This window comes from Mesocricetus auratus, unplaced genomic scaffold (genome assembly GCF_017639785.1).
Source record: "Mesocricetus auratus isolate SY011 unplaced genomic scaffold, BCM_Maur_2.0 Super-Scaffold_100014, whole genome shotgun sequence".
In the NCBI taxonomy this organism is placed as follows: Eukaryota; Metazoa; Chordata; class Mammalia; order Rodentia; family Cricetidae; genus Mesocricetus; species Mesocricetus auratus.
This window is the reverse complement of record NW_024429197.1, coordinates 6,403,862-6,427,953: the sequence shown is the minus strand read 5'-3', so window position 1 is coordinate 6,427,953 and position 24,092 is coordinate 6,403,862. Positions and strand designations below refer to the sequence as shown.

Here is a 24,092-nt window from a genome sequence, read left to right as displayed (position 1 = left end):
TGTGGGAGTCAGGCTGAATATAAACCAAGACCCTTGTCCACAGGGAGCAAGCACATGGTCCACCCAGCACCAGCAAAACTGAAAACAGAACTCTCAAACGGGCCCAGTCTGTAAGAGACCAGAGAGAGGAAGGGGAAGAAGAGAATGGATGGGCATGCCCCCGACAAGCAGCAAGGAAAAAGTTGGAGCTGTAATTGTCACTTAGGAATGATCTCAACAGGTGAGGACAAAGATCAGGCACACTAGCCAGAGGAGACACTTGGGCCCATTTCTTGAATGGGTACCCTGGCACTATACCAGACACCAGTGACAGAGGTCTCCAATATACCATGTGACAGCAGCACCGTGGGTGTGGTCAGATACAGAGCAAAGGGTAGAGCCTCCAAAATAGGAAGAGTGAAACTGAGTCAGAGCATTGGGAGTGAGAGGTGGGATGATGGGTGGATCCAGGAGAGGGACCAGCAGCAAGGACAGATGACCTGACATCCTACCCACATTGTCTATTAGTAGCCACCTGCAGGTGCCCAAAGGCTGGATTTCTACTGCATGAAAGAAAAGTTACTTGAATTCTTGATCAGGGATCATCAGTTTGGGTTCCCTACTAATTCTATCCCTTGCTTTATAAAATCTTTAGTGATAATTCCCGTCTCCTCTGCAATCTTGCCTTCTGTCTCATTGCCTGGGCTCTTTGGCAGCCAGAGAGCCCAGGGACCTTGGAGAGCCCTTTCCATTGCTTTCCTGGTGCAGGAGTTCATTACTTTATCTGTCACGTACTCCTGTCACCCGACCAGATGACCTTAGTCCAATCTCCTCCTTTTCAAGGGAGGAAACTGAGGTCCTGAGAGGCTGAGCTACTCTCTGATCCTAGTCTGCCTTAACCCTGTGGCTATTTAGTATCTCACAAACAACCAGAGCCAAGTGAAATAACTGGCACTCTCAACATAATTAGAGCAAGGATCACACACTCAGAGACAAGAAATGGGGGATTGCTCCACACGAAAAGATGATTTAAAATATAAGGTATCTGAGGAATCAGCCGAGTTAAAAGAGAAGCCCTGGCAATTATTTCTGAGAATGCAAGGAGGATTGGTGAGGTTAGGAAAGGGTAACTGTAGCTTTCAGCAGGCTGGATTTCTCAAGTTCAAAAGCAGCTGTCATTTGGTATCTTCTCTAACACCAAGTGCCTGATAGGCAGAGCTGCAGTGTGAGGAATGCAGATTTCCCTGTTCCACTCCGAGGTTCATGTTGTGTCTCTCACATGGAATTGCTGTTTCTAACGTTACCATCACCATCATCATCACTCTGCCCCAAAGGCTAGTCTTCTTTGGTTTCAACCCCAAATGTGGAGCAACACCTCAATGGGCCAGTGGTCTTTGGTAAAGGTCACTGGGAATTCCAAGCAGCCAGAATAGCTCCAGAGAACTCCAGCATGGAAGGGTCTAAGGGCTGGCCCAGGCACAGCACACACCTTCAGGGATTTGGGAGATGCATAGATACATAGCTTGCTTACATACTGGGATTTACAGTTCCAAATCCCATTTACCCCGTGTACAGATGCAAACTAAGGCACCACAATATTAAATAACCTGTGAAAGGACCAAAGAGCTAATACATTAGGGCCAAGTCCTGACTCAAGTCTGGGCCTCAATAGGCGGCAAGCCATGGTTATGTGCTCTACAATGCAGGACCACATTAGTGGCTAAAACTTAGCCATCCACCCCCTCTGCACCAACTCTCCTCCCACAAACAGAGCTGTCAACTACTGGTTACTTAATGGAAGCACCCCCAGGAGACTGGTCAGAGAAACGACCATATCTATCACCCAGCATCAGGAGATCATGTTTTTCTCTTCCCTTTCCTTCTCCATTTATTCCTTTGTTGAGGTTTTAGTGATTAAACTAACTGAGCAACAGTCCCAGCTCTTGGTTTCTTAAACAGGTTCTTGTTACACAACCCAGACTGGCCTCTCTGGTGCCACTATATCTGGTGGTTAGTTTTTCTAAATTGTCAAGTCATGCCTCCTGCCAGTATTAACAGCAGCCTGGTCTTTCTTTTTCATATTCTACCAATTTATATGAGACTGTCACTTTTCAGAGAATCACTAATAGCCACCATAATGATGTACCACACTACTTTTCTAAACACTTCCTAAGCTCTTTAACACTAACAACCAGTAAGGCATTAAACTCCATTCACAACAAGCCTTGACAGTGAAGATGTTAAGTAACAGCCCAAGGGCACAGGCAGTCAATACAGGCAGTGAACATCTGTCTGACTTGAAACTCGAGTCCTCTCATCCACCACAGCAATTTCCCAGGCTTTAATGTGCCCAAGAATCACACGGGGATCTTGTCAAAGGAAATTTTGGCCCACAAGTTCTAGGGTGAAGCCTGAGATTCTGCACTTCTAATATTTCCAGGTGGCACAGGTCCTGAGGGGAAGCTTGGTACTGTCTGCCACGGTTTGACTTCAAATCACATCCATTCATATCTAATTATCAATTATATTAAAGCAACATTTCATGTCTATGAACTTACAAGTCATCCACACATTTCTCCCTTTTGCACTGGCTCTAGCCAAAACAGGATCAGGAATAAATCCAAAGAATACAGAGAAATCTATAGCCAGGCCAGCCTTAGGCAAACAGAGCCACATCCTCTTGGCACCAACCCAAGTGCCTCTGGCCTGCATTCCAACAACCTGGTCTTCCAAGATCCTCTCACTTCCCCAGCTGCTGTTAATCTAACTAGACCCAAGGTTTCACTTTCAGGGCGAACTGCTCCTTACCTAAGGGAAAGAAAGTCATGGGGACCTGGGTAGGCCTCCAAAGAGACACCGATGGCACACACAAGCCATAAATACAAGCAGAACTGAGTACAGTGAACAGAACTTGGCTCATGCCTCTATACGTGACCTACTGTGGCATTTCTTTTCTTAACACAATGCATCTGCCTTCCTCCACACAGCTCAGCTTCTCGGCAGCCTACTAGCCAGATCCTGAAAGCTGCCTGCAACAGCATTCAAGACCACTATTCTCTTCTGTGCTGTCAAAACTTAAAACTCAATATTGCATGATGCTTGGAACTTAGCAATACCGGGAGGGCTTCAGAGGACCCGACCCCAGTCCCTCTTCTCACTCAGCTCTGTGTCACTCAGCAGAACAAATTTCCTATCAGAGACCACGTACATGCAGCTCCTAGTTGTCCCTGAGGAGTGACTTTCAGGCCCCCAAAGTAGCTGGAGAAGCTGGTCATATCTTCTGAGTGCTACTAAGGCTGCCTCTCATGTGCACTGGCGCTCACTGGGCTCCCGCACACCACACATTGTTCTTGCCCTCTAACTGTCAGGTTTTCTGTGTAGGGCTATCCCCAGACTCCTAGGGCAGGAACCCCTCTCACCAAGGGTATGAGCAGGAGGCAATTAAAACACCCTTTTTGGCCAGTCCACCAGACCTGCCCTTTTCCAGATCCTTGACTCTCAAATGCCAATGCCAGGAGAACAGGACTAACGCTTGGTGTATACTGAGCTTAATTCCCCTAACGTCCCCATCAGATGGAAAGCTTACTATCTCCAGTTTACAGTAGAGGAAATTGGTATCCAGCAAGGCAACTTGCCCAAGACTGCACAGGAGTCATTAATGTTGGGCACAGCTCAAATACAGATCTGCCTGGCTCCCTGCCCTTAAAAAAAGTATTTATTATTGGAGAGTGGAGAGATATTACAACATATATGTGGAAGTCAGAGGACAACTTTGTGGAGTCCTTTCCTTTTAGCTTTATGTGATATCCTAGTTAGAGTAATGGCACAAACGGGGTCTCAGTTGGGGGTCTGCTCAGATCATACTGGCCAATGAGCATTTCTGTGGGGAATTGTCTTGATTGTTAATTGATGTAGGAGAGCCTGACCCACTGTGGGCAGCAGCTTTCCCCAGGCAGTTGATACTGGGCTCTATACAGGAAGGCTAGCTAAGCATGAACCTGTGTGCAAGCCAGCAAGCAATGCTCCTCCACGGTTTCTGCTTTCAAGTTTCTGCATTTGGAAACTCAAACTTTCTAGTTCCTTCACTGTTTTCTCTCAGTGACAGACCATGAGCTGAAATGAACCCTCTCTTCCTTAGCTGCTTTTGGTCAGTGTGTTTTATAACAGCAGCAAAAAGGAAACTAGAACATATGGCATATGGCATGAAGCTCAAGTCACCAAGCTTCCAGGCAGAGTCTTTCTCCACTACGCTATCCTCTCAGCCCTGGTCCCGACTCTCACAGCCTCACTTTCTCTGGTTGCCAGGGTTTCTGGGCTCCCCAAGTCTCTCCCAGGAGAGATGAAGTGCTAGCCAGTCTGATGGGAGTGCCCCCATTTGAGGAGCCTTACTGCACTTTGCTAGAGACTGAGTGACGCTATGTATCTAGGAAAACGCTCCTGGCACAGGCCAGCTAGCTGGCTGCCAAGAAACTTCCCCAGATGGCTTGAACTTAATTTACCAAAAGGTCTGACTTGGCTATCAGCCTTGCAGATACATAAACCCTAACCTTGCAAAGTCTCACGGTTGGCTGGACTTGAGGAGCATAAATAACTCAATATAAGTCAGAGAATCAATTCATAATGGGAGATATGCCTATTCTTTGCAGCTATCTAGGAAAAGATGCAAATAGCCAGAGCAGAAACCACCAGAAATCCCTTTACAAATCACAGAAGAGAAGAAAAGGAAGTTGACTCTATGGAACTGACATTTAGAGAAAACCCTGTAAATCACGTTGGTCATTAAAGTAAATGCCTGGCTCCAAATCCAGCAGGCAAGTTGTAGAGTCGAGGTGCAATGCCAAATGACAGTAACTTGTTCTTTCTGCCACTGAGGCCCCATACTCTTCTGCAGCCTGGTCTCTCCTGTGACAGGTGCACACAGGACTCTGTTGAGGACTGGTCACGAGCTGGGTTTTGATGGCTCCATCAGAAGGCAAGGAGGACCCTCACTGACTTTGGTCAAAGTCTTTCTTTTGCTCTGAGTATCTATCTGTGGCCGATCAGATCTCACCCTCTTCCAAGTTGCCTAAGGCCAAGGAAACTCCCATCTCACCTCAAACTCACCTTCATCCTGTCCCCTTCAATGTAACAGCCTCACTCCTCATTCCCTTTCTGTTCCCCTCAGGCCCCACTCCTCCTTGGCTTTCTCCACATGCCTCATTCACTTACTATTCAGCCTACTTTCCCATCATTCATCACCAGATTAAAACTTGGAAATGAATTCATTAATGTATACCACCATGAAATGATCCTTTATAAGAAGGTAATGAAAGCTGGGCATGGTGGTGCCTGCAACCTCAGCATACAGAGGCAGAAGGATGGTGAGTCGGATGTCAGCTTGGGTTACCTAGCAGGATCCCATCAAAAAGAAAGAAATAAAAACCAGAAAACTGTGCAATTAGATTATGCTTAGAGACTACATAACTTAACCATATTCATTCATGGATGAAGAGACTGACAGAAATTAAGTGGCCTGCCCAAGCTGTTTATGTATCTAAGCGATGCTAGGGCTAGAATCAGGATCCTGGTTTCTGGATCTTATGTTTGTATTTGGGCCCAAACTAAAACACCCAACTTATAGCAAAACAACAAAGGCCCTCAGCAGGGAGGGCCCTGTGTCATAGCACTGGACACGGTACACAGCACATTTTTTTTTACCACTTCTTTGACTGTGATTAAAATACCAACCCTGGGGCTGAAAAGATGGCTCAGGAGTTAAGAGCACTCACTACTCTTTCAGAGGACTTAAGTTCGATTCCCAGCACCCACATGGCAGCTCAAAACCATCTGTAACTCTAGTTCTAGGAGACCTGATGCCCTCTCTGGTCTCTGTGGGTATCAGGCATGCAAATGGTGCATACACATGCACACAGGCAAACACCCATATACATTTTTTTTTGTTTTGTTTTTCGTGACAGGGTTTCTCTGCAGCTTTGGAGGCTGTCCTAGAACTAGCTCTTGTAGACCAGGCTGGTCTCAAACTCAGAGATCAGCCTGCCTCTGCCTCCCAAGTGTTGGGATTAAAGGCATGAGCCACCACCACCCAGCCCATATACATTTTTTTAAATTAAGAACATGAATATAATTTGGGGGCAATTAAATCAGAAAGATTTTTCAATGGTAATATTTAATTAGAAAGGAGTAGTTCTATGACATAGGACTCACTGTTAAACTTCCTTGGAAAATCCATGACCTGGGTAAGTCACTTTAATTACTGAACTTTAGCATCTTAACAGTGCTGTCAACATTAAATACTCAATAAGTGTTAAAGAGAGAGAGTGTGTGTGTATCTCATGTAGCCCAGGCTGTCCTCAAACTAGCTATGTAGCCAGTACCTTGAACTTCTGTCCCTTGTTCCTCTATCTCCCAGAGCTGGGATTTTAGGTAACCACCCCAGCTTAGATGCTCACATTATTAAAAATGCCAGCATGTTAATGCAAAAGAGGAACAATGAACGGGCTGGGCACTCACCATGCTGAGGAAGCACATACTGGCAAGGCATGCAGAGTCTACCTGCTCATCTAGACCTAAAAAAATGCCTTTTGACAGGATAGGAGTATTGGGGAATGGAGAACAATGTATTTACTTATGCCGCTGCTTGACTGTTTTACCTAAATGAATTTACATATCAATCAGATATATAATTACAGAAAATGAGTAATCCCTGATAGAAAGAAAGCACATCATTTAGATTCATTCAAGGATTCCATCAATGCAAAGAAAGTGAAATGTTCACCTGCACTGTATTCAAAGCAATAGTAATAGTTAAAAACAACAACAAACACAAAACACTCTGAAAACTTAAAATACAAGAGATTTTAAATAAATATGGTATAGAGCCATATTGGGGGAATATTATGCAGCTATTCAAACAGGCTGTTGGCTGGGGCATCAGGAGTATACTTGCTTGGCTAGCATATATAAATAAGGGCCTGGGCTCAACACTCAGCACTGGCCAAAGTTCTCTATGATACCAAAGGAAAAGTAACCAGAGACAATAGAGAACCCGGATATCATGTCATTGATGGCATGTCTGTCTTATTGATTGATGAATAAAACACTGATTGGCCAGGCAGGATGATAGGTAGGACTAGGAGACAAGGAGGACTCTGGAAAGTGTAGACAGAGAGGAGTTGTCATGTGATCCCAGGAAGTGACATAGCTGGGCAGATACTGTCACTAGCTAACCAAAGAGGTCTGGAGGTCTGTACAGAAGGGCAGGAAGTGACATAGCTGGGCAGAATCAGTATACAAGCAGGGACAAACAGGAAATCGCTCCTCTCCTTCCCTCCCCTCCCTTCCCTTCCTCTCCTCCCCTCCCTTCCTCTCCCCTCCTCTCCTCTGCAGAGACACTGAACACTCAAGATGTAGGATGCCAGAGGACTAAGAGATCCCTAAACCTTTCTCCAGTAAGATAAGACCACATGGAGATACTCAGATTTATAGAAATGGGTTAATGATTAAGAATAAGAAACCTTAGCCAAAAGCCAACAGCTTTACAACTATATAATGTCTGTGTGCTTCTTTGGGGCTGAGAAGGGTGGTGAGATCTTGCTGGGCCAGAAACATTCATGTTACACGCCATCTTAGCTTTTCAGTGCCAGTCATGGTGGCATAAACTATGATCTATGTACCTGGGAGGGGGGGACAGGAGAATCAGGAGTTCAGGGCAGCCTAGGCTACATAAGATCTCACAAACAAAGCAACCAACTCTTCTATATCAAAGAACACCATTGTGAAAGTAAAAAGTAAACACATCACTTAGAAATCATTGATCTGATAAGTACAACATAGCAGAAATAGCTATGGACCCATGAGCCAACCAAAAGTGAGCAAAGGATTGGACAGGTGTGTCCTTTAGGCCAGGCAAAACAGCCAATGAGCACAGGAAAGGCTGTGTGCCAGGCTGCAAGGAAACAAAGGGAGGAGGGAAAACAGGTGCTGCTGGGCATGCACTGTGGCTGGAAACCTACAGAAGTGCAGGTGGGCATGGAGATGGTGCAGTCGCCCTGGGAAACAATTCACAAGTTCCGTAAATGCTCAACACACTCACCAAATGTGGTGGTGCACACCTATAATCTCCCACTCAGAAGGCTCAGGCATAGTGAGACTTTGTCTCAGGAAAAAAAGTTAAACACCAAATGACCCAGCAGTTCCACTGCTAGTATACCCATGAGAGAGCTGAAAACACACATCTATGCAGAAACTTCTGCAACTGGAACACTAAGCAGAACAGACAGTGCCAACAACCTAATGCACACACATCAACACAACACACATGTACAAGTGGAATAACATTCAGCCATAAAAAGAAGTGCATGTTGGCCGCATGCTACATACTGCACGAGAAATGTTACAGATGGCAAACTGCAGAGATTGCAAAAGTGAGAGTGGCTACCCCAGACTGCAGGGAGGAGGTGAAGAGTGGCTGCGACAGGTTTTGATCTACAAAAATGGTCCTGAAATTAGCAAATAATGACTACAGACACTGAACTACACAACTTAAACTGAATTTCATCTAAATTAGAGCTAATAAATTACATTTAAATACATTTTCTGAAAAATATTAGACACTTTTAAGATTTTTTTAATAGTGTGAGGGAAACACTGCTGCTTCCTTTTTTGTCTAATTTTAAAAGACAGGGTTATGTAGACCAGGCTGCCTCAAACTCACATAGATCTATCTGCTTCTGCCTCCTGAGTGCTGGAATTAAAAGTCATGCGCAACCACACCTAGTATGTGCACATGAGTGTCCACACAAACCCAGGGTTTCCTGTAGACTGGGCTACTTTTCAACCTCTGATCCTCCTGACTCCACTTGGAAAGTATTAGCATTGCAAGCATGTACCACCATGCCCAGTATGGAAAAATGTTCTTTATCTACTAAAAGGAAAACAACCAGTACTTGATGGGCTCTAGTGCAAGTGTACTTTAAAAGCATGTGTATGTGAATATGAATTTGCAGAGAGAATACAAAATTTGGTGGTTATTCCTAGGTACTGTCTTAAAAGGAGGTTCACTGTCTTCTTCACATGGTTCAAAATGTACTCGATTTACTTATGGGTGCTGGGGAGCAAATCTGGGCCTCCCAAATGCCAGGCAAGTGCTCTACCACTGAGTCTTTCCTCCAGTTCAAATATGTGCTATAGTCACGGCATTTAAAAATTAGGAGGCTAGCCGGGCAGTGGTAGCACACGCCTTTGATCTCAGCACTCTGTGAGTTCGAGGCCAGCCTGGTTTACAAGAGCTAGTTCCAGGGCAGCCTCCAAAGTCACAGAGAAACCCTGTCTCGAACCCCCCCCCCCCACACACACACAAATAGGAGGCTAGAGGTGTAGTTCAGTTAGTAGAGCACTTGCCTAGCATGCTTGAAACCCTGAACTCTAGCCCCCCCTGCACCATAAAAACAGGTATGGTGGTACATACCTATAAACATAAACCCAGAACTCAAGAAGTAGAAGCAGGAGGATCAGAAGTTCAAGGTCGACCTTGGACACAGTTTGAGGTTAGTCTGGGATACATAAGACTCTGTCTTTAAAAGAAATTAAAAACCTTAGAGGACCAGGTAAGTCTGTGTGGGTAGCTTCAGTCAGGGTCTTCTCCAACACAGTTCACTCACTAAACATTTACACTCCTGCTGTGTATCAAACATAATAAACAGGACACTGTGCCACAAGGGAATTTCCTTAAGTGTAGGGTGGGGTTTAAGCCCACACTGTATCAGGAAAGAGAAGTTGCAAATTCCTTACTTTACCCACAGACGCCCAGCTGCACCTTTCTCTGGGGTGAGTAGTTCTCTCTCCCCAGGTGTGGCTTAGTAGTCAAACCAAACTACAGTGTGGTGTGAATTCCAATGGGAAAACAAACTATGTTACAAATTATGGAATCTGTGTGGCTATTTCCTCACCTCCCTAACAGGGCTACTGAAAGGTTGGGCGAGCCCAGCCAAAGCACTGACTGTCAAGAGCACAGTATGCCCTCAGTCAATCAAACTGCTGCTGGCCACCAGCATCAGCACCACCTCCTCAGATCCTCAAGGAAACAGACTGGAGAAAAGGGAGCTGGAGAGATGGCTCAGTGCTTAAGAGCACACCTGTCCTTCCAGAAAAGGATGACTCACAACTCATAACTCCAGTTCCAGGGGACCTGATGCGTCTGGCCTCAACAGGCACCAGCACAAATATACACTAACCCACACATGTACACACAATTAAAAATAAACCTTCAAAACTATTTAAAAAGAAAATAAAGGATCACTGGGAAGGCTGGTTTCCACAACTCCAAGCTGAGAACAGGCATCTGATTCCTTCCCTGCCTCTAACAACCACCCTAGGCAACTAATTGCTTTTCCCAGATTCTCTCAATTCCTAGTGAAACTCTTCTTGAGACATTCTACAAAATACAATGATGCAAAAACATCAAAATAGCATAGCAAACTGCTCACACCCTCTTATTGTCTGACTAATTCATAGAAACAAGTGATTCTGCACGCCTGTTACAACAGAAGGAGGCTCTGCAGGACTTAGGTGCCTTTCTGGGCACGCTGCTCTGATCCAGTTCATCCAAGATTACTCTTCAGACTCCACTGCAAAATCCCCTGAGCAGCACAGCCGTCTAATGAGCAACTGGGGATTGTGACTGCATTATACTTAATGCCAACTTTTCCATCTTGCAGTCAAGAGTCTCAACAAGCAATCACTACTTTAATGCTTTCAAATCCAGCCTCTTAGGTGTACAAAAGACCCTTGGCTTTGCCACTGATAGGGCTTTTGCTCTGACCTGAAAACCTGGATGACTTACAAGTTCTCATAACTTGATTATCTGAATACATCTTTCTTCGGCAGGGAATACATCTGGACTACACATTTAACACAGAGCCAAACTCTAACCTCCAAATCCCCATCTAAAGTACAAATGAAAGCTCCCTGGCAGGGACCCAGTATCCCACTAAGCACTATGATTCCAGAGGCCATGTGCTCAACAGCAAAGGTCTGGAGTATGCCCTCTAGACACAGTGGTCCAGGGGTGAACACCAGCTTGGCTCCCTAATGAGCTAAGACATTATTCTTGGGAACTCAGTTTCCTCCTTGGTAAAATGGGATGACAGCAGGGCCTGCTTCATGAGGTGTCACAAGCTGATACATATCGACAGCTCCAGGAGCATCACAGAAACTCATCAGAGTGAGCTGGTATTGCCCAGTGCAGGACATTGCTTCAAGGAGAGAAACATAAAAGTTCTCCTGCTAAAATGTCTGTTTTTATTACCGTGCGTCATCATTTTAAGTTATATTTTTGTCTTTGATATATGTGCCAGATATTATATAATGGCTTTGAGAGCAAAGACTTGATACAGTCCCACTGCTCATCTCACACAGCTGATTTGGGATGAAAGCCAGCTAGGAAAGGGAGACACAGGATAGTGTGAGGCCTCTCATAGAGCACCAGGCTATGATCTGAGAAGTTTCATACAAAACCCAGCATATAACGGGAATGAGGAATTAATTTCTCAGGTGACCCTGGCCAGTTCTCACATTTCATACCTGAGTGTTTTATCTTGCAGTTCCTTGATGATGGAAGTGCAGGAAGACCCTTCCTGCATCCTATCTTACAAACACAGCTGCATCTCATGGTAATTGGTCCAGGACATATTGTGGACACCTACCAGGCCAACTAGAGCTGGGGATTAGACCCAGGGTATAAATACTGAGTATAAATACTCACCCCATCCCTAAGCCCATATTAAATTCACGGTAATAAATGGCTGTTCCTTGGTACCTATCTGTATTGATTCTAGTCTGCCACAGTTATCAAAGTCTTTGGATGCCCAAAGTCCACAGAACATTGTGCAGAACACTCCAGATTGCCCCTGCGCATCCTTCTGTAAGCTTTCATCTCTTAAAGATGCAAATGCTATGTAAACAGCTGATTGTCCAGGGAAGGAAAGCTCTATATATGTTCAGAACAGATGTATTCTTCCCCAAATATTGTCAATCCAAGGTTGACTGAATCCAAGAATGAGAAACCCACAGGCAAACAGGGCCAAGTGTATATTCTAAACTGCAAACAATGAGGAAGACAGTCAGGAAAGGCAAAGATAGTTGTGAGGTTGCCATAGGGACCCATCTATAGTAGGTAATATTCAAGCATTTCTTGTACCCTAGGCATGGTAGCAAGTATCTTATACCTGTGGTCTTATACAATCTATGCAAAACTCCTCCAGTACTCTTAGCCTCACAACAGGCCCCAAGGCAACAGGGCTAATCACCCATGGAACAAACCACAAACCTCAAACTTCCAAAATAACGAGCCCAAACTCTTCTTTTTATGCCTTGATATCTCTGGGGTATTCCATACAGGCCCACGCCCAGTTTCCCAGCAGGGGCTGTATATGGGGCATGCCCTTCATGATGTCTGGCACTACACAGACATGACACTTTGCTCTCAGGGAGCTCATGGCCCTCTCTCTGCCTAAACCCGCCTTTGTAAAGAACGGAAGCACAGAGCGACTCCAGACCTTGGTCTTTCTGCACCATGTCCTACTGCAATGCTCAGATCATTCGGCCCTTAGTACCCTCTGTGTGAGCTCGGCGGAGCAACATCATTCTCCTCTCCTGTGCTAGTAACTTCTTCCTTTGTCTTTGAAGAACTGGGAATTGCTTTTATCTCTAGCTTTCCCCCAGTCCATCACAAGGGAGTATAACAAGAGGGTAATCTTAAGGAACTAACAAAAAAAAATTCAGAAGTATAGCTCCTCCACTGCCTTTAACTCCAGCAAAGAGCCTGTGGGATTCCATCGTTATTTGCTCAAAAATGTTCAAAGAGAAACACGGAAAATTTCATCCTCACCATTCTGCAGCCCAGGAAAGAAACCCAGAACTCTAGGGGCCAATTACTCCACCGTCTGGACTTTGACCTTCAGAAGTCTCCCTCTGGTTTTCACCTGACTGGAACTGAGGGCATCTGACAGCAGAGGGCCAGCTGAATGAGCAGCTTGTGTCCAGGGTGGTCATACTTAATGACTGCCAGGCCCGCAGAGAAACACTCCAAAGTTGCAGTGCCACGCCAAACCTACAGGCTAATAGAGCAAATTTCACTGTCACTTTAAAGTTGCTACCTTCGTGACTTCGTGACATAGGGCTAGGAGCTGGGCACTCAGCGCAGGGGCAGCCTTTGAAAATCAATCACTACCCAATGGCTCTAATGAAACCACAGGGAGGAGCCAGAGCAGGCAGCCCACATAGAGGCAGTGAAGCATGAGCAGGGCTGGCTGGCCGCAGACAGGAGTGAGCAGCACTCTAGATGGGAGGCTCACGCCAAAACTGAGAACACAGCCAGGCTGAGGACGGGGGCACGCCTGTCTCCCTCCCTTCTGCCTTTCCCAGGACAACTGAAGCTGAAAATGTGAAGGGGCCTTACACAGACTTAAGCTTAGTTTAGCACTGCAATTCTCCTATGGAGCCTTCAATATGTGCTTCCCCAAGCCTAAGAAGGAGCTCATCACCTTATCCTCAAATTAATAAATATGCTGGAATTTTTCTTCATGGTTTTAGAAATGGGAGCTGGGAGAAGTTGGGAGATTCTAGCTCAGTGGTAGGGTACTTCCTAGCATGTCCAAAAGGCCCTAGTACCACCACAATAGCAATAATCTTAAAAATAGGACCAATAATTGGGACTTTGAATTGTAAAAATAAATACATGGAAATATCACCAAATGGACTCAGCAGGTTGTAGCTATCTAGATATATGTAACAATAAAATGAAGAGGTCATGAAGTTGAGAGGGAGTCAGGTGACAAGGGAGGAACTGGAAAGGGGAGGCTGTGGTGTGGAAAGGATGTAAACACAGAACTTGGGTATGAAATTCTCACAAAACAAAATGTTCAAATAATCAGCAGCACTGAAGTCCTAAAAGCTAAAATCATTTTGTGCAGTGGACATGGGGCTACTGTGTGGCATTTTCTTTGGAATGAGGATTGGCTCACAGGCTACACACTATTCCTGGAGTAAACCTGAATGACCGTACTTGTCTTAAGTAAAACTGGTATTCACTGGCTTCCATTTCTGGTTAGAATCAGAAAATGTGGCTATCTAAATAAAATAGGTAAAAGCCACTAATGGCTGCAAGGAGCACACCAGACTGCATGACATAGTTATGTAAAACCCCCAGTGCGGTGCATGGCACTGTCTGTGTGTTCAACAACAGTAATGTTTTATTATGGCATAGTATTGACGCTGCATCAGTGGCTGCAGATTTAGGAGTACCTGGGTGTGGAAGCAGCAGGACCTTTTCAGGTGCAGGTCTTATGGCCAGCCTCTCACTGTCACCCTCCCTCATTTGCCCTTTTCTAGTCTGTTCATCTATTTAGTGGGTGGATACTGACTGCTTCCTAAACGCAGGACAGAATGCTAAGTACTGAGCAGGAAATGGTGGAAACAGACCTTAGGAGGGGCAATGTAACAGGATGAAATACCCTAAAGGGGTAGCTATGAAGCATCTGGTTACATGCTATAGGCTGTTGCAACATCCAGCACATAGGTCATAGCAGCTTTAACCAGAGGGGGAGAAAGGGGAGCAGAGACTAACAGAAAAGTGGCTTAACAAGCAGCAGCTTCTACCATCATCTCCTGCTGACACGAAGAGGCAACTGTGTAACCAACTAGACTTTGCCATTCTGCAAGGTGACATGCAATCCACAATCAACCACCATGTTGTACACATTTAAAACAAATCATGCCATGTCAATCAAAACAATATAAAATTAGCAGCAGTGATGAGGCTGTGTGATAGGGTGCATGCTGAGCATGTGCAAGGTTCTGATTTTAATCCCTGGCACTGAAAAGAAATACATCAAATATTTTAAAAAATAAGAAACAATCTGGGTTTGGTGGCCCACACCAGTAAGCTGAATACTCAGAATGGAAAGAGAATCAGGAATTCTCCGGTCATCTTTATTGGCAAAGGGAACTCAAGGCCAGCCTGTGCTACTTGAACCCATCCAAGGCTGGCAGGCAGATCCATTAACAAGGTCGATACGAGACACCACCCACACCTCACCAGTCTTCTGCAAGGCACTAACATTCACAAGGCCTTTTGAGGCATGTTATTAGATTTATCCATTATGTCTGACCTCTTCGTACAAGAAATAAAACCTAAAAAAAGGTACTTTCAAAACTCAGGTCAAGGGCACACACAGATCTGTACAAAGTGACTGACTACACGACTTCAGTCTGGTGTTACATACGACATTCATTATCAGATCTACTCCTTTTGAGGGGTCAGAGACTCCGAGATCTGATTAAAGTGATGGGCTCTCCTCCCGGAAGAATGGCATTCTGGAGGATTCTCTCAGCATCTTCAAAGGACTCATGGATCCATCGAGAATCAACATTTCCCTGGAGATTAACGATCTTCACTTTTCTTCACGGATCTACACTGTATTTACTCTGTGTAAGGAAATGATTTACTTGGTGTCTCGATTTTGAGGATCCAAGTTAAGTTACCTCAGGGAAACAGAAGGAAAGCCACTTTCTTTCCTTGCCCTCTGTTCCCTGGAGGGCTGCCAGGACCTCAGTGTGCACTCTCTACGAATGAAATACTGTACCCTCTGCAAAGCTTAAAGAAAATGACAGCTTCATTTCTGAGCTTAAATGTCCTAAATATTCAATTCCTTCCTATGTGGTCAGTAGCTTGCTTCCCCACACTATCCATATGATGGCATTGGAAGGTAAGCTATTGGAAGTTCAGAAAAGTACATACCCCAATTCAATTTCCCCAGAAAAAAAATTAAAATGCTCTCAGAGTTGAGAACAGCTGAGGGGCCAATGCCTTCCCAGGTGTTGGCCCAGGCGGTGCTGGGGAGGGGTAACGTGGATACTGAGAATGAGGCAACAGGGCATACCAATTTGTTTTCAATCTATTTTACTTCAGTTCAGAGCACCATCTCAGACAGACAGCCCAGGAAAACAGGCCGCACTCTGGTTACTCTCAGCCTTCCTCAATCTGCAAATGCAGCTGAGTGTTGCCAAAGTGCAGCTTGTTTTCCTAAGCTGCCGTCTGCACTGATGCTCTGAACTGAAATAAAATAGATTGAAAAACAAATTGGTATGCCCTGGATCCTCCTGCAGTTTCATACCCTGCTTCAAAGCTGGCGTTACCACCTACTCTTTACTGGAACCCAACAGACCCAAATCACAAAGTAGAAACAGCAAAGCTCAGATGGAAAGGTCCCACCCAAACCCAAAATAGCAATTTAATTCTGGGCTTGCAGTTCAATACTGCATTAACATGCCACTCTGTGGCCAGCTCCCAGCTCCATTCGCTGGCCTGGATGACATCTTCCAATGATATGCCTAACACGGTTACTGCATACAGTATAAAGCAAAACCTGACATCCATTCTTCCAGATGACAGCTCCAGCATTCCGTCAATTTAGCACAGCCTATTGTTTCTCACACTCTTGTTCTGTTCATACCTATTCAAAAGGCCTGGTGTTTTCCAAGTATTCCATACCATGGTAGACATGCTACATTTTTGTTCTTTAAGACAGAGTCTCATGATTCTTGCTTTTTTTTTTCCAGGCTGGCATCAGATTTAAGAAGACAGAGATCCACCCTTCTCTGTCTTCTAAATGCACAGATTAAAGGTGTGTGCCACCACGCCACCACACCACACCAAGGATGCTACTTTATTAAGAAGACAATGTTAAGAAAACGCACAATCAACCGCAAACACACCCTGGAGTCACCACCCAGCCTTTCCCAGAAAGCCCCAAGTGCAGATATTGGGGCTGAAGGTGTAGCAGGCTCAGAGCACATGTTTGGTGTGGGGCAGACCTCAGTTCCAATCCCAAATGCTCCCCAAAATGTATGTATCTCTCATGGAGGAACACGAACAGCCAAACAGTTCTAAGCTTAAAGCACTAAAATGATGAAAAACTTTGTGTACACAATTGTATAGCTTGGTTTTAAAAACTAAATTCTGGCTTGGTGGGATGGCTCAGTGAACTAAAGGTACCTGCTGCCAAGTCTGTGACCTTGGTGGAACCACATGGTGGTGGAAGAAAACCAACTCCTGTCAATTGTCTTCTTCCTTTCACGATCATACTGCTGCACCCAGGCACCTACACCCATCCACACACACACTCACACACACCATCCACACACACACACACCCATCCACACTCACACACCCATCCACACACTCACTCACTCACACACCCATCCACACACTCACTCACACACACATCCACACTCACACACACATCCACACTCACACACCCATCCACACTCTCACACACCCATCTACACACTCACACACCCATCCACACACTCACTCACGCCCATCCACACTCACACACACCCATCCACACTCACACACACCCATCCACACTCACACACACACTCATCCACACTCACACATACACACACACTCTCTTAATGTAAGCTTTAAACGCTTTAAAAGAACAATTAAATTCCACTTGGGAAAGCTGCCCTCTACTTAAACACTAGAGAAATCTATCTTCCCCTCCCCCCAAAAAGATAGAAAAATGCACATCCTCCCACCCCTCATTTTGCTTGTGACACATCTGAATTTCCACTATTATTTAATACATCTGGGGGCCAAATTCGGGTTAGTCTTTCCAATTAGATGTAATTACATGCAACAGCAAGCACTCTGTACCCCAGCACACCACACTGGGGCAAGAGGATAGATTGTATTACTAGTTTGAGACCAAAAAGACCTCATCTCAGAAAGAAAACTCAGAACCTATTAAGATATTTTCTCTTCTTCGATAAGCAATACAATATTTTGAAGTAGCCCCATTGTCCAGACTATAAGAGCAGACAAGAACTATGCCATGTGCCAAGCCACCCAACTCCACCAGTGCTCTTGGTGTAGAACAAATTCTCAAAAATTTGCTCAATGGATGCTCAAGAGTTGTATATTTACTATCTTCCTGTAAACTTCAAGCTGTGGCACTGGCTAGCAGGTGAGGCCACAAAAGTAAGATGTGGCATTACTCTTGAGGACCTCCCAAGCTGTCAGGAAAGACAACAGATGGAGCACAGCATGGCATGATCTGTTTACTTCAGCTGCACGCTCCCTATGCATAAACCATGTCATACTGACCATCTCTCCCCTGGGTAAACGGTAATCCTAACACTACCCGTGTCACAGACTAAGTGACAGTTCACATTAAGCCTTAGTGCCAGTACCTGGCACAAAGAAATTGCTCAACGAGCATTAACTGCTCATTTTATTGCTATGATGTTATAAGATAGGTGCTTGAAATTATTTTTGTCAGACAGGCAGAAGTAATGTACAACTGTAATTCCAACATTTGGAAGCTGGGGCAGGAAGATCTCAAGTTAAAGGTGAGCCTGGGCTGCACAGCAAGACTTTGTTTCAAAAATAGGAGGAATAATTATTTCTGTGTACCCAAGCTCATTGAAGAATTTAAATTCCACAGAGACAGGGGTCATGGTTATCTTGTGAACTAATACATTTCCAGGATTCATACCTGCACATAATAGACGCGATTAAATTCACTTATGCAAGCACAGATAAATAAAAAACAAACAAACAAGCAAAAGCCAGGCGGTAGTAGCAAACGCCTTTAATCCCGGCACTCCAGAGGCAGAAGCAAGTAGATCTTTGAGACCAGCCTGGTCTACTGAGCAAGTTCCAGGACAGCCTCCAAAGCTATAGAGAAATCCTGTCTCAAAAAACCAAAACCAAACAAACAAACAAAACTGGTAACTGAGGGAGCTCGGCAAGAGGCACATGCCTGTAATCTCAGCAGTTGGGAGGAAGAGGCAGGGAGGATCAGGAGTTCAAGGCCAACTTTGTCTCAAAAGAAATAAAAGACAGGTTGGGAAATACTGTCACAGAAAAACCATGTCTACATGACCATTGGTTAATTTATCCCAAATACTGAAAATCTGCATTTTGAGATTGCTTAAACAGCTGTAACCCATACCAAAATCTGGATATAATTCGAAGGAAGAACACTCCCAGAGGGAGAAAACTTGCAATCTGAGGCAACAGGGGACAACCTAGGCTACAGGGCGTTTCCAGTGACGGGCTCAAATTGCCAGCCCTATAACCTAGCACACCCAAAAACAGCTTAATCATACTTCACTTCTTCTGCAAAAGAAAAATACTTGCAACGCTATGTATAAACATACAATGTATGGTCTATTGCACGCACTGGGCGGATGATAACATCGCAAACTATGGGAAACTACTAGCTTGACCGTGTCGTGAAGCCAGGATACTGTGTCAATTGCACACTAGCTCAATCTACTTGCGCCTCGGGCCAGAGCTGGCAAACTTCTGTAAAGCATTAAAGAGAAATGACTCTGGCTTTATGGGCCTCTCCATCAAAGCCGAACAGAAACCAAGCAACTGCAAACACTCCCCCGCCCGGCGGCGGGCAGGCGGCCAGACTGAACACATAAACAACGAACAGGGCTGCATCTCCGTGCAACTTCACTTTGGGGAGCTGAAGTTTTATTTCACATGACTTCTATTTTCCTACAACTGTTTTAAAACGGATAAACAATTCTGGTGTCGCAGTAGACAAAAGCTGAGAGCAGGGGCCGGGAGGGAGCCCTGGGAGTGTGTACGTCCGCTGGCCCGTCGCAGGGAGCCGGGTAATAAGGCCCGGGGTGGCCAGGCAGGATCCCGCGTCCTCCCGCAGAAGTCGACGACCGAGACTACGCCCGAGGTGAGGGCCATCCCCGGGCCACGTCCAGAGGGCAGAGGCGGCGGTGACCACCGCGAGCCCGGCGGAGCTCGCCACGTGCGTAGCCCGCAGTGCGCAAGGGTCCCGGGGAGTCCCTCACTCAAGGAGTCTCCCGGGCCGCCGCCGCAACAGGGGTCTCCACGCAGAGTCCCAGCGCCGTTTCTATGGTTACCTGTTCAGGACCGATTCAAACTGCCGTTCTTTATTGACAGCGCCATAGAGGACACGAACACTCCTGCCCGAAGGGAACAATAAAGCTTTCTCCATTCAACAGCGCCAGAGACGCCAAAAGGGAGCCATCTTGGGGCCGGGGACGCTGATGGGAGAGGCCCGGATGTGCTCACGCCATAGCCACATGCTGCGGGTGGTCTCGCGAGAAGACGGCGCCTGCTTCACGTGAGCACTCTCCGCCAATGGTAGGACCCCAGGACGAGTAGCCGACTAGTCTGTTCTTGACCTCTAACCTTCGCCACAACTCCTTGGGAGAAGAAGGTTTACCCTGGCATCTCCGAGGTTAGCAGCCCGGAGACAACAAAGGTGTCTTAACGTTTCCCGTAACAACAGACGTGGTCGCGTGACTAATGCCTGGACTGGGCTTGGTGTGGATGTTCGCAGTGATTCTTACTTGTCTCTCGCTTTACTCGCCGCACCTCGCACTCTTCGAACCCCGATCCGGGCGTCCTGGCAGTCAGACGTTTGTGTGCCGGATCCACTTAACATTAGAAGCAGTCCCACTGGCGCTGGCTCACATGCAGACCTGTTTGTCCCCGCCACCACCGATGCCCGGATCCAAGCTTCTCGCCGCGGTGTCGAGCTCCCTCTGTGATTACAGCGGTTCTATCGGCAGTGACAATATTCATTGGTCCCCAGTGCTGTTGCTGTCAGCTTGACTCACTGCAATGCCGTTTTAAACCAGAAATTCAATCTATCGAGCAGAGCTGTCACTCGAATTGCTGCTGTCACCTGGCCTGTCGTATTTACTGTCACTGTGCGGTTTGCACATGCTGCCAGGGACTATAAACTTCGAACTGTTCTGTTCATTAGAGCACTCTAGCCAGCTGCTCTAGTTCGTTTCTGTTGTGATAAAATACCCTGCCAAAAGCAACATACTGAGTCGGGCTTGGTGGCCTGCTCTGCAGGCAGAGGCAAGCAGATCTCTGTGAATTTGAGGCTAGCTTACTTGTTCTACAGAAGGAGTTCCGGGGCGACATAGTAAGATGAAGGAGGAGGACGACCAAGGGGAGAAAGATTTATTTCAGCTTATAATTGCAAGTTAGTCCATCACTTTCAAGAAGTCAAAGCAAGATATAAGAACTAGACAAGGCAAGGGCCGGGCGGTGGTGGCGCATGCCTTTAATCCCAGCGCTCGGGAGGCAGAGGCAGGCGGATCTCTGTGAGTTCGAGACCAGCCTGGTCTACAAGAGTTCCAGGACAGCTTCCAAAGCCACAGAGAAACCCTGTCTCAAAAAACCAAAAATAAATAAATAAATAAGACAAGGATGCATCCACAGTCTAAGAGCAGACAGAAGTAAGTGCACACATGCTGATTTGCTGATTTGCTTGTGCTCAGTTGGATTTCTTACACAGCTCAGGACCCCTTGTCTGGGAAGTGGTGCTGCCCAGAGGACTGGGCCTTCTGACAGTGGTTAACTCAAGACACCCTCACCACAACACACACACAAGAGAGAGAGAGAGAGAGAGAGAGAGAGAGAGAGAGAGAGAGAGAGAGAGAGAGAGAGAGAGAGAGAGAGAGAGCAACCCATGAAGACCATCCCTTAGTGAGACATTCTTCCCCAAACGAGTCTAGGTTGTGTCAGGTTGACAAAGCTAAACCTCACACCAACTGTCATCTGTCATCACTCAGCTGTTCTTACCACAGTCAAACCAGCATTGACAGCCCCCTGCCTGGTACACAGCCACCTGGTACACAGTCACTCTCGCCGTTATCATCACAGGCCACCATCAACTTCAGCATCAGATTTGTCACTTTTATGGCCTCCAGACCTTCACCTACAGCTGCTGTGACTACTGACCCCCCCACACCCTGCAGCCCCAGGTTCACTTATAGCAGGAGCCCCACAATGTAACGTCGGATGTAGGAAACACCTATGACCGTGCTCAGTACATAGGTGCTCCACAAGTAGGTACTACATGTGTGGATCTTTTAAAACCAGTGCCCACTGTGCTTTATATTAAACTGGTTGGCTTGCATCTCAAGCAACAAAATGAGTTTTAAGCTCCTCTGCCCAACCAGGCTCTGCCTCACATAAGGAGTAAAGGAAGAGATCATGAGAAAAGAGGTCACCATGTACACAGAATTTTCATTACTGGTGACAGAAAACAAGTTTTTCTTTCCCGTCCTTGGGACCAAACCCAGGGTCTTGCAAATGGTAGTCAAGGGCTCCACCACTGAGCTGTATCTCCCAATCCCAAGAATAGGATTTTAAAAAGCTTTTTTCTTTTGTAAAAGGAATACATGGATTTGGCAAAATGTCTCAGCAGGTAAAATCACTTGTCAGCAAGGCGGATGACCTGAGTTCCATCCCCAGGACCCCACATGCTGAAAGAAAATTGCTGACTCTCACAGATTGTCCTCTGACCTCCACACATGCTGTGGCACATGTCTATCCATACACAAATAATATACATGTAATGAAAAGACTGCATGGCCAGGGAGATGGGGCAGTGAATAAAAGCTCTTGTCACACAAGCCTCACCTGAGGTCATTCACCAGCACCCACGAGGAAGGAGAGAACCAACTCTAGAGATCCTCTGACCTCCATGTTTGTGCACTGTACTCACACACATAGATACACATCATATAGGAATAATGAAAATTAGGATAATAGCCAGGAGTGGTGATGCATGCCTTTGATCTCAGCACTTGGGATGCAAAGGCAAGCAGATCTCTGTGAGTTTGAGGCCAACCTTGTCTACAAAATAAGTTCCAGGACAGTCAGGGCTTTGTTACACAGAGAAACCCTGTGTGGAACGTCCCCTATTAGAATAACAGGAAATGCCTTCCCTAGTACACATTATTTGTGTGTGAGAGAACATATGAACATACACACAGAGAGAACTTAACTGCAGTTTCCTGATAACATTTTACATTGAGTATCATTAATCCAAGAATCTGAAATCCAAAATGTTGAAAACTCAAGATTTTCCAGTACAACATCATGAGTAGAAAATGCCATACCAGATCTGTGGCAGATTTCAGTTAAAACAGGTGACATGTCTAGGGAGCAATGACTTAGTGGTTAGAGCACTGGCTGTTGTAGCACGAGTTCTAATAGATCTCAATAATAAAAGTCAGATATAGGAGAAAATGCTGAGAAATCAGAGAGAAGAAGGAGTAAGCCAAAGCCACCTTTACCTCACTAGCTTCTCAGAGGAAAAGAGCAAGTTCCTGTTTCCTCCTGCCTATACTCCTTTCTCCCCCTAGCCATCTCACTTCCTGTCTGTCTGTACAGACCTTCAGACCTCTATGGTTAGCTAGTAGCAAGCTCCACCCTCTGATCTTCAGACACACTTTATTTGTACAAACAAGCTATCACCACAGGCTGTTCTCCCAGAGGACCTGTAACTCCTATCCCGGGGGATCTGATTGATGTCTTCTTCTAGCCCCTCAGACAACAGGTACCCACATAGTACACAAACATACATGCAGGTGAAACACCCATACACACACACATACACAAATGTATGTACTGACCATCTGATTTTATACAGCCTTCAGTCTATGTATGTAAGGTGTACATGAAGTACCCATGACTTTCTGATCCAGTCCCCATGATATCTCAAGTATGGAGAATATTCCAAATACAAACATTCCAAATCTGAAATCCAGAATACTTCAAGTCCCAAGCAACTTGCATGAGACATTTTTGGGATATCTTTTACTTATTCTTCAGCAGTTTCATACATGTAAACATCTTGACCATATGCACCCCCACTCCTCCCCCCCACTCCCCTGGACACCCCCCTTCCACCTTCATTCCTTTTTAAAAAATGTTGTAACCCACTGAGTCCAATTAGCGCTGCCTGATGGAATCCTGACTGATCCTGTGTAGGTAACCACTAGTTCGTGAGTGCCACGGCCATGTCATGTCTCAAAGACAGCATTACACAGTACACATGCAGGCAGAACACACACACACACACACACACACACACACACACACACCCTCTTGCTCTTATATTCTTTCTGCCTCTCTTTGGAGATGTTGCCTGAGCCTTGGAGGAGGGTTGATGCAGGTGTGTCTGATGTAATGCTAAGCATTCCATAGACACTTATTCCCAGCACTTGGAGCAGTTCTGCAGCTC

General features: G+C 45.7%; 1 protein-coding gene across 3 annotated transcripts in view; it reads right to left on the bottom strand.

Moving 5' to 3' along the window:
- The window catches only part of Zbtb40 (zinc finger and BTB domain containing 40), a 69,918-nt gene extending 49,373 nt beyond the window's left edge, over positions 1 to 20,545 (bottom strand). The window contains exon 1 of one of the 3 annotated variants that reach the window (XM_013121267.3): positions 19,939 to 20,545. The gene's annotated coding sequence lies outside the window, so the exon portion shown is untranslated. The remainder of the gene's footprint in view (positions 1 to 19,938) is intronic. The other 2 variants (XM_013121266.3, XM_040756330.1) reach the window with 2 other exon arrangements.
- Positions 20,546 to 24,092: the final 3,547 nt, after the last annotated feature.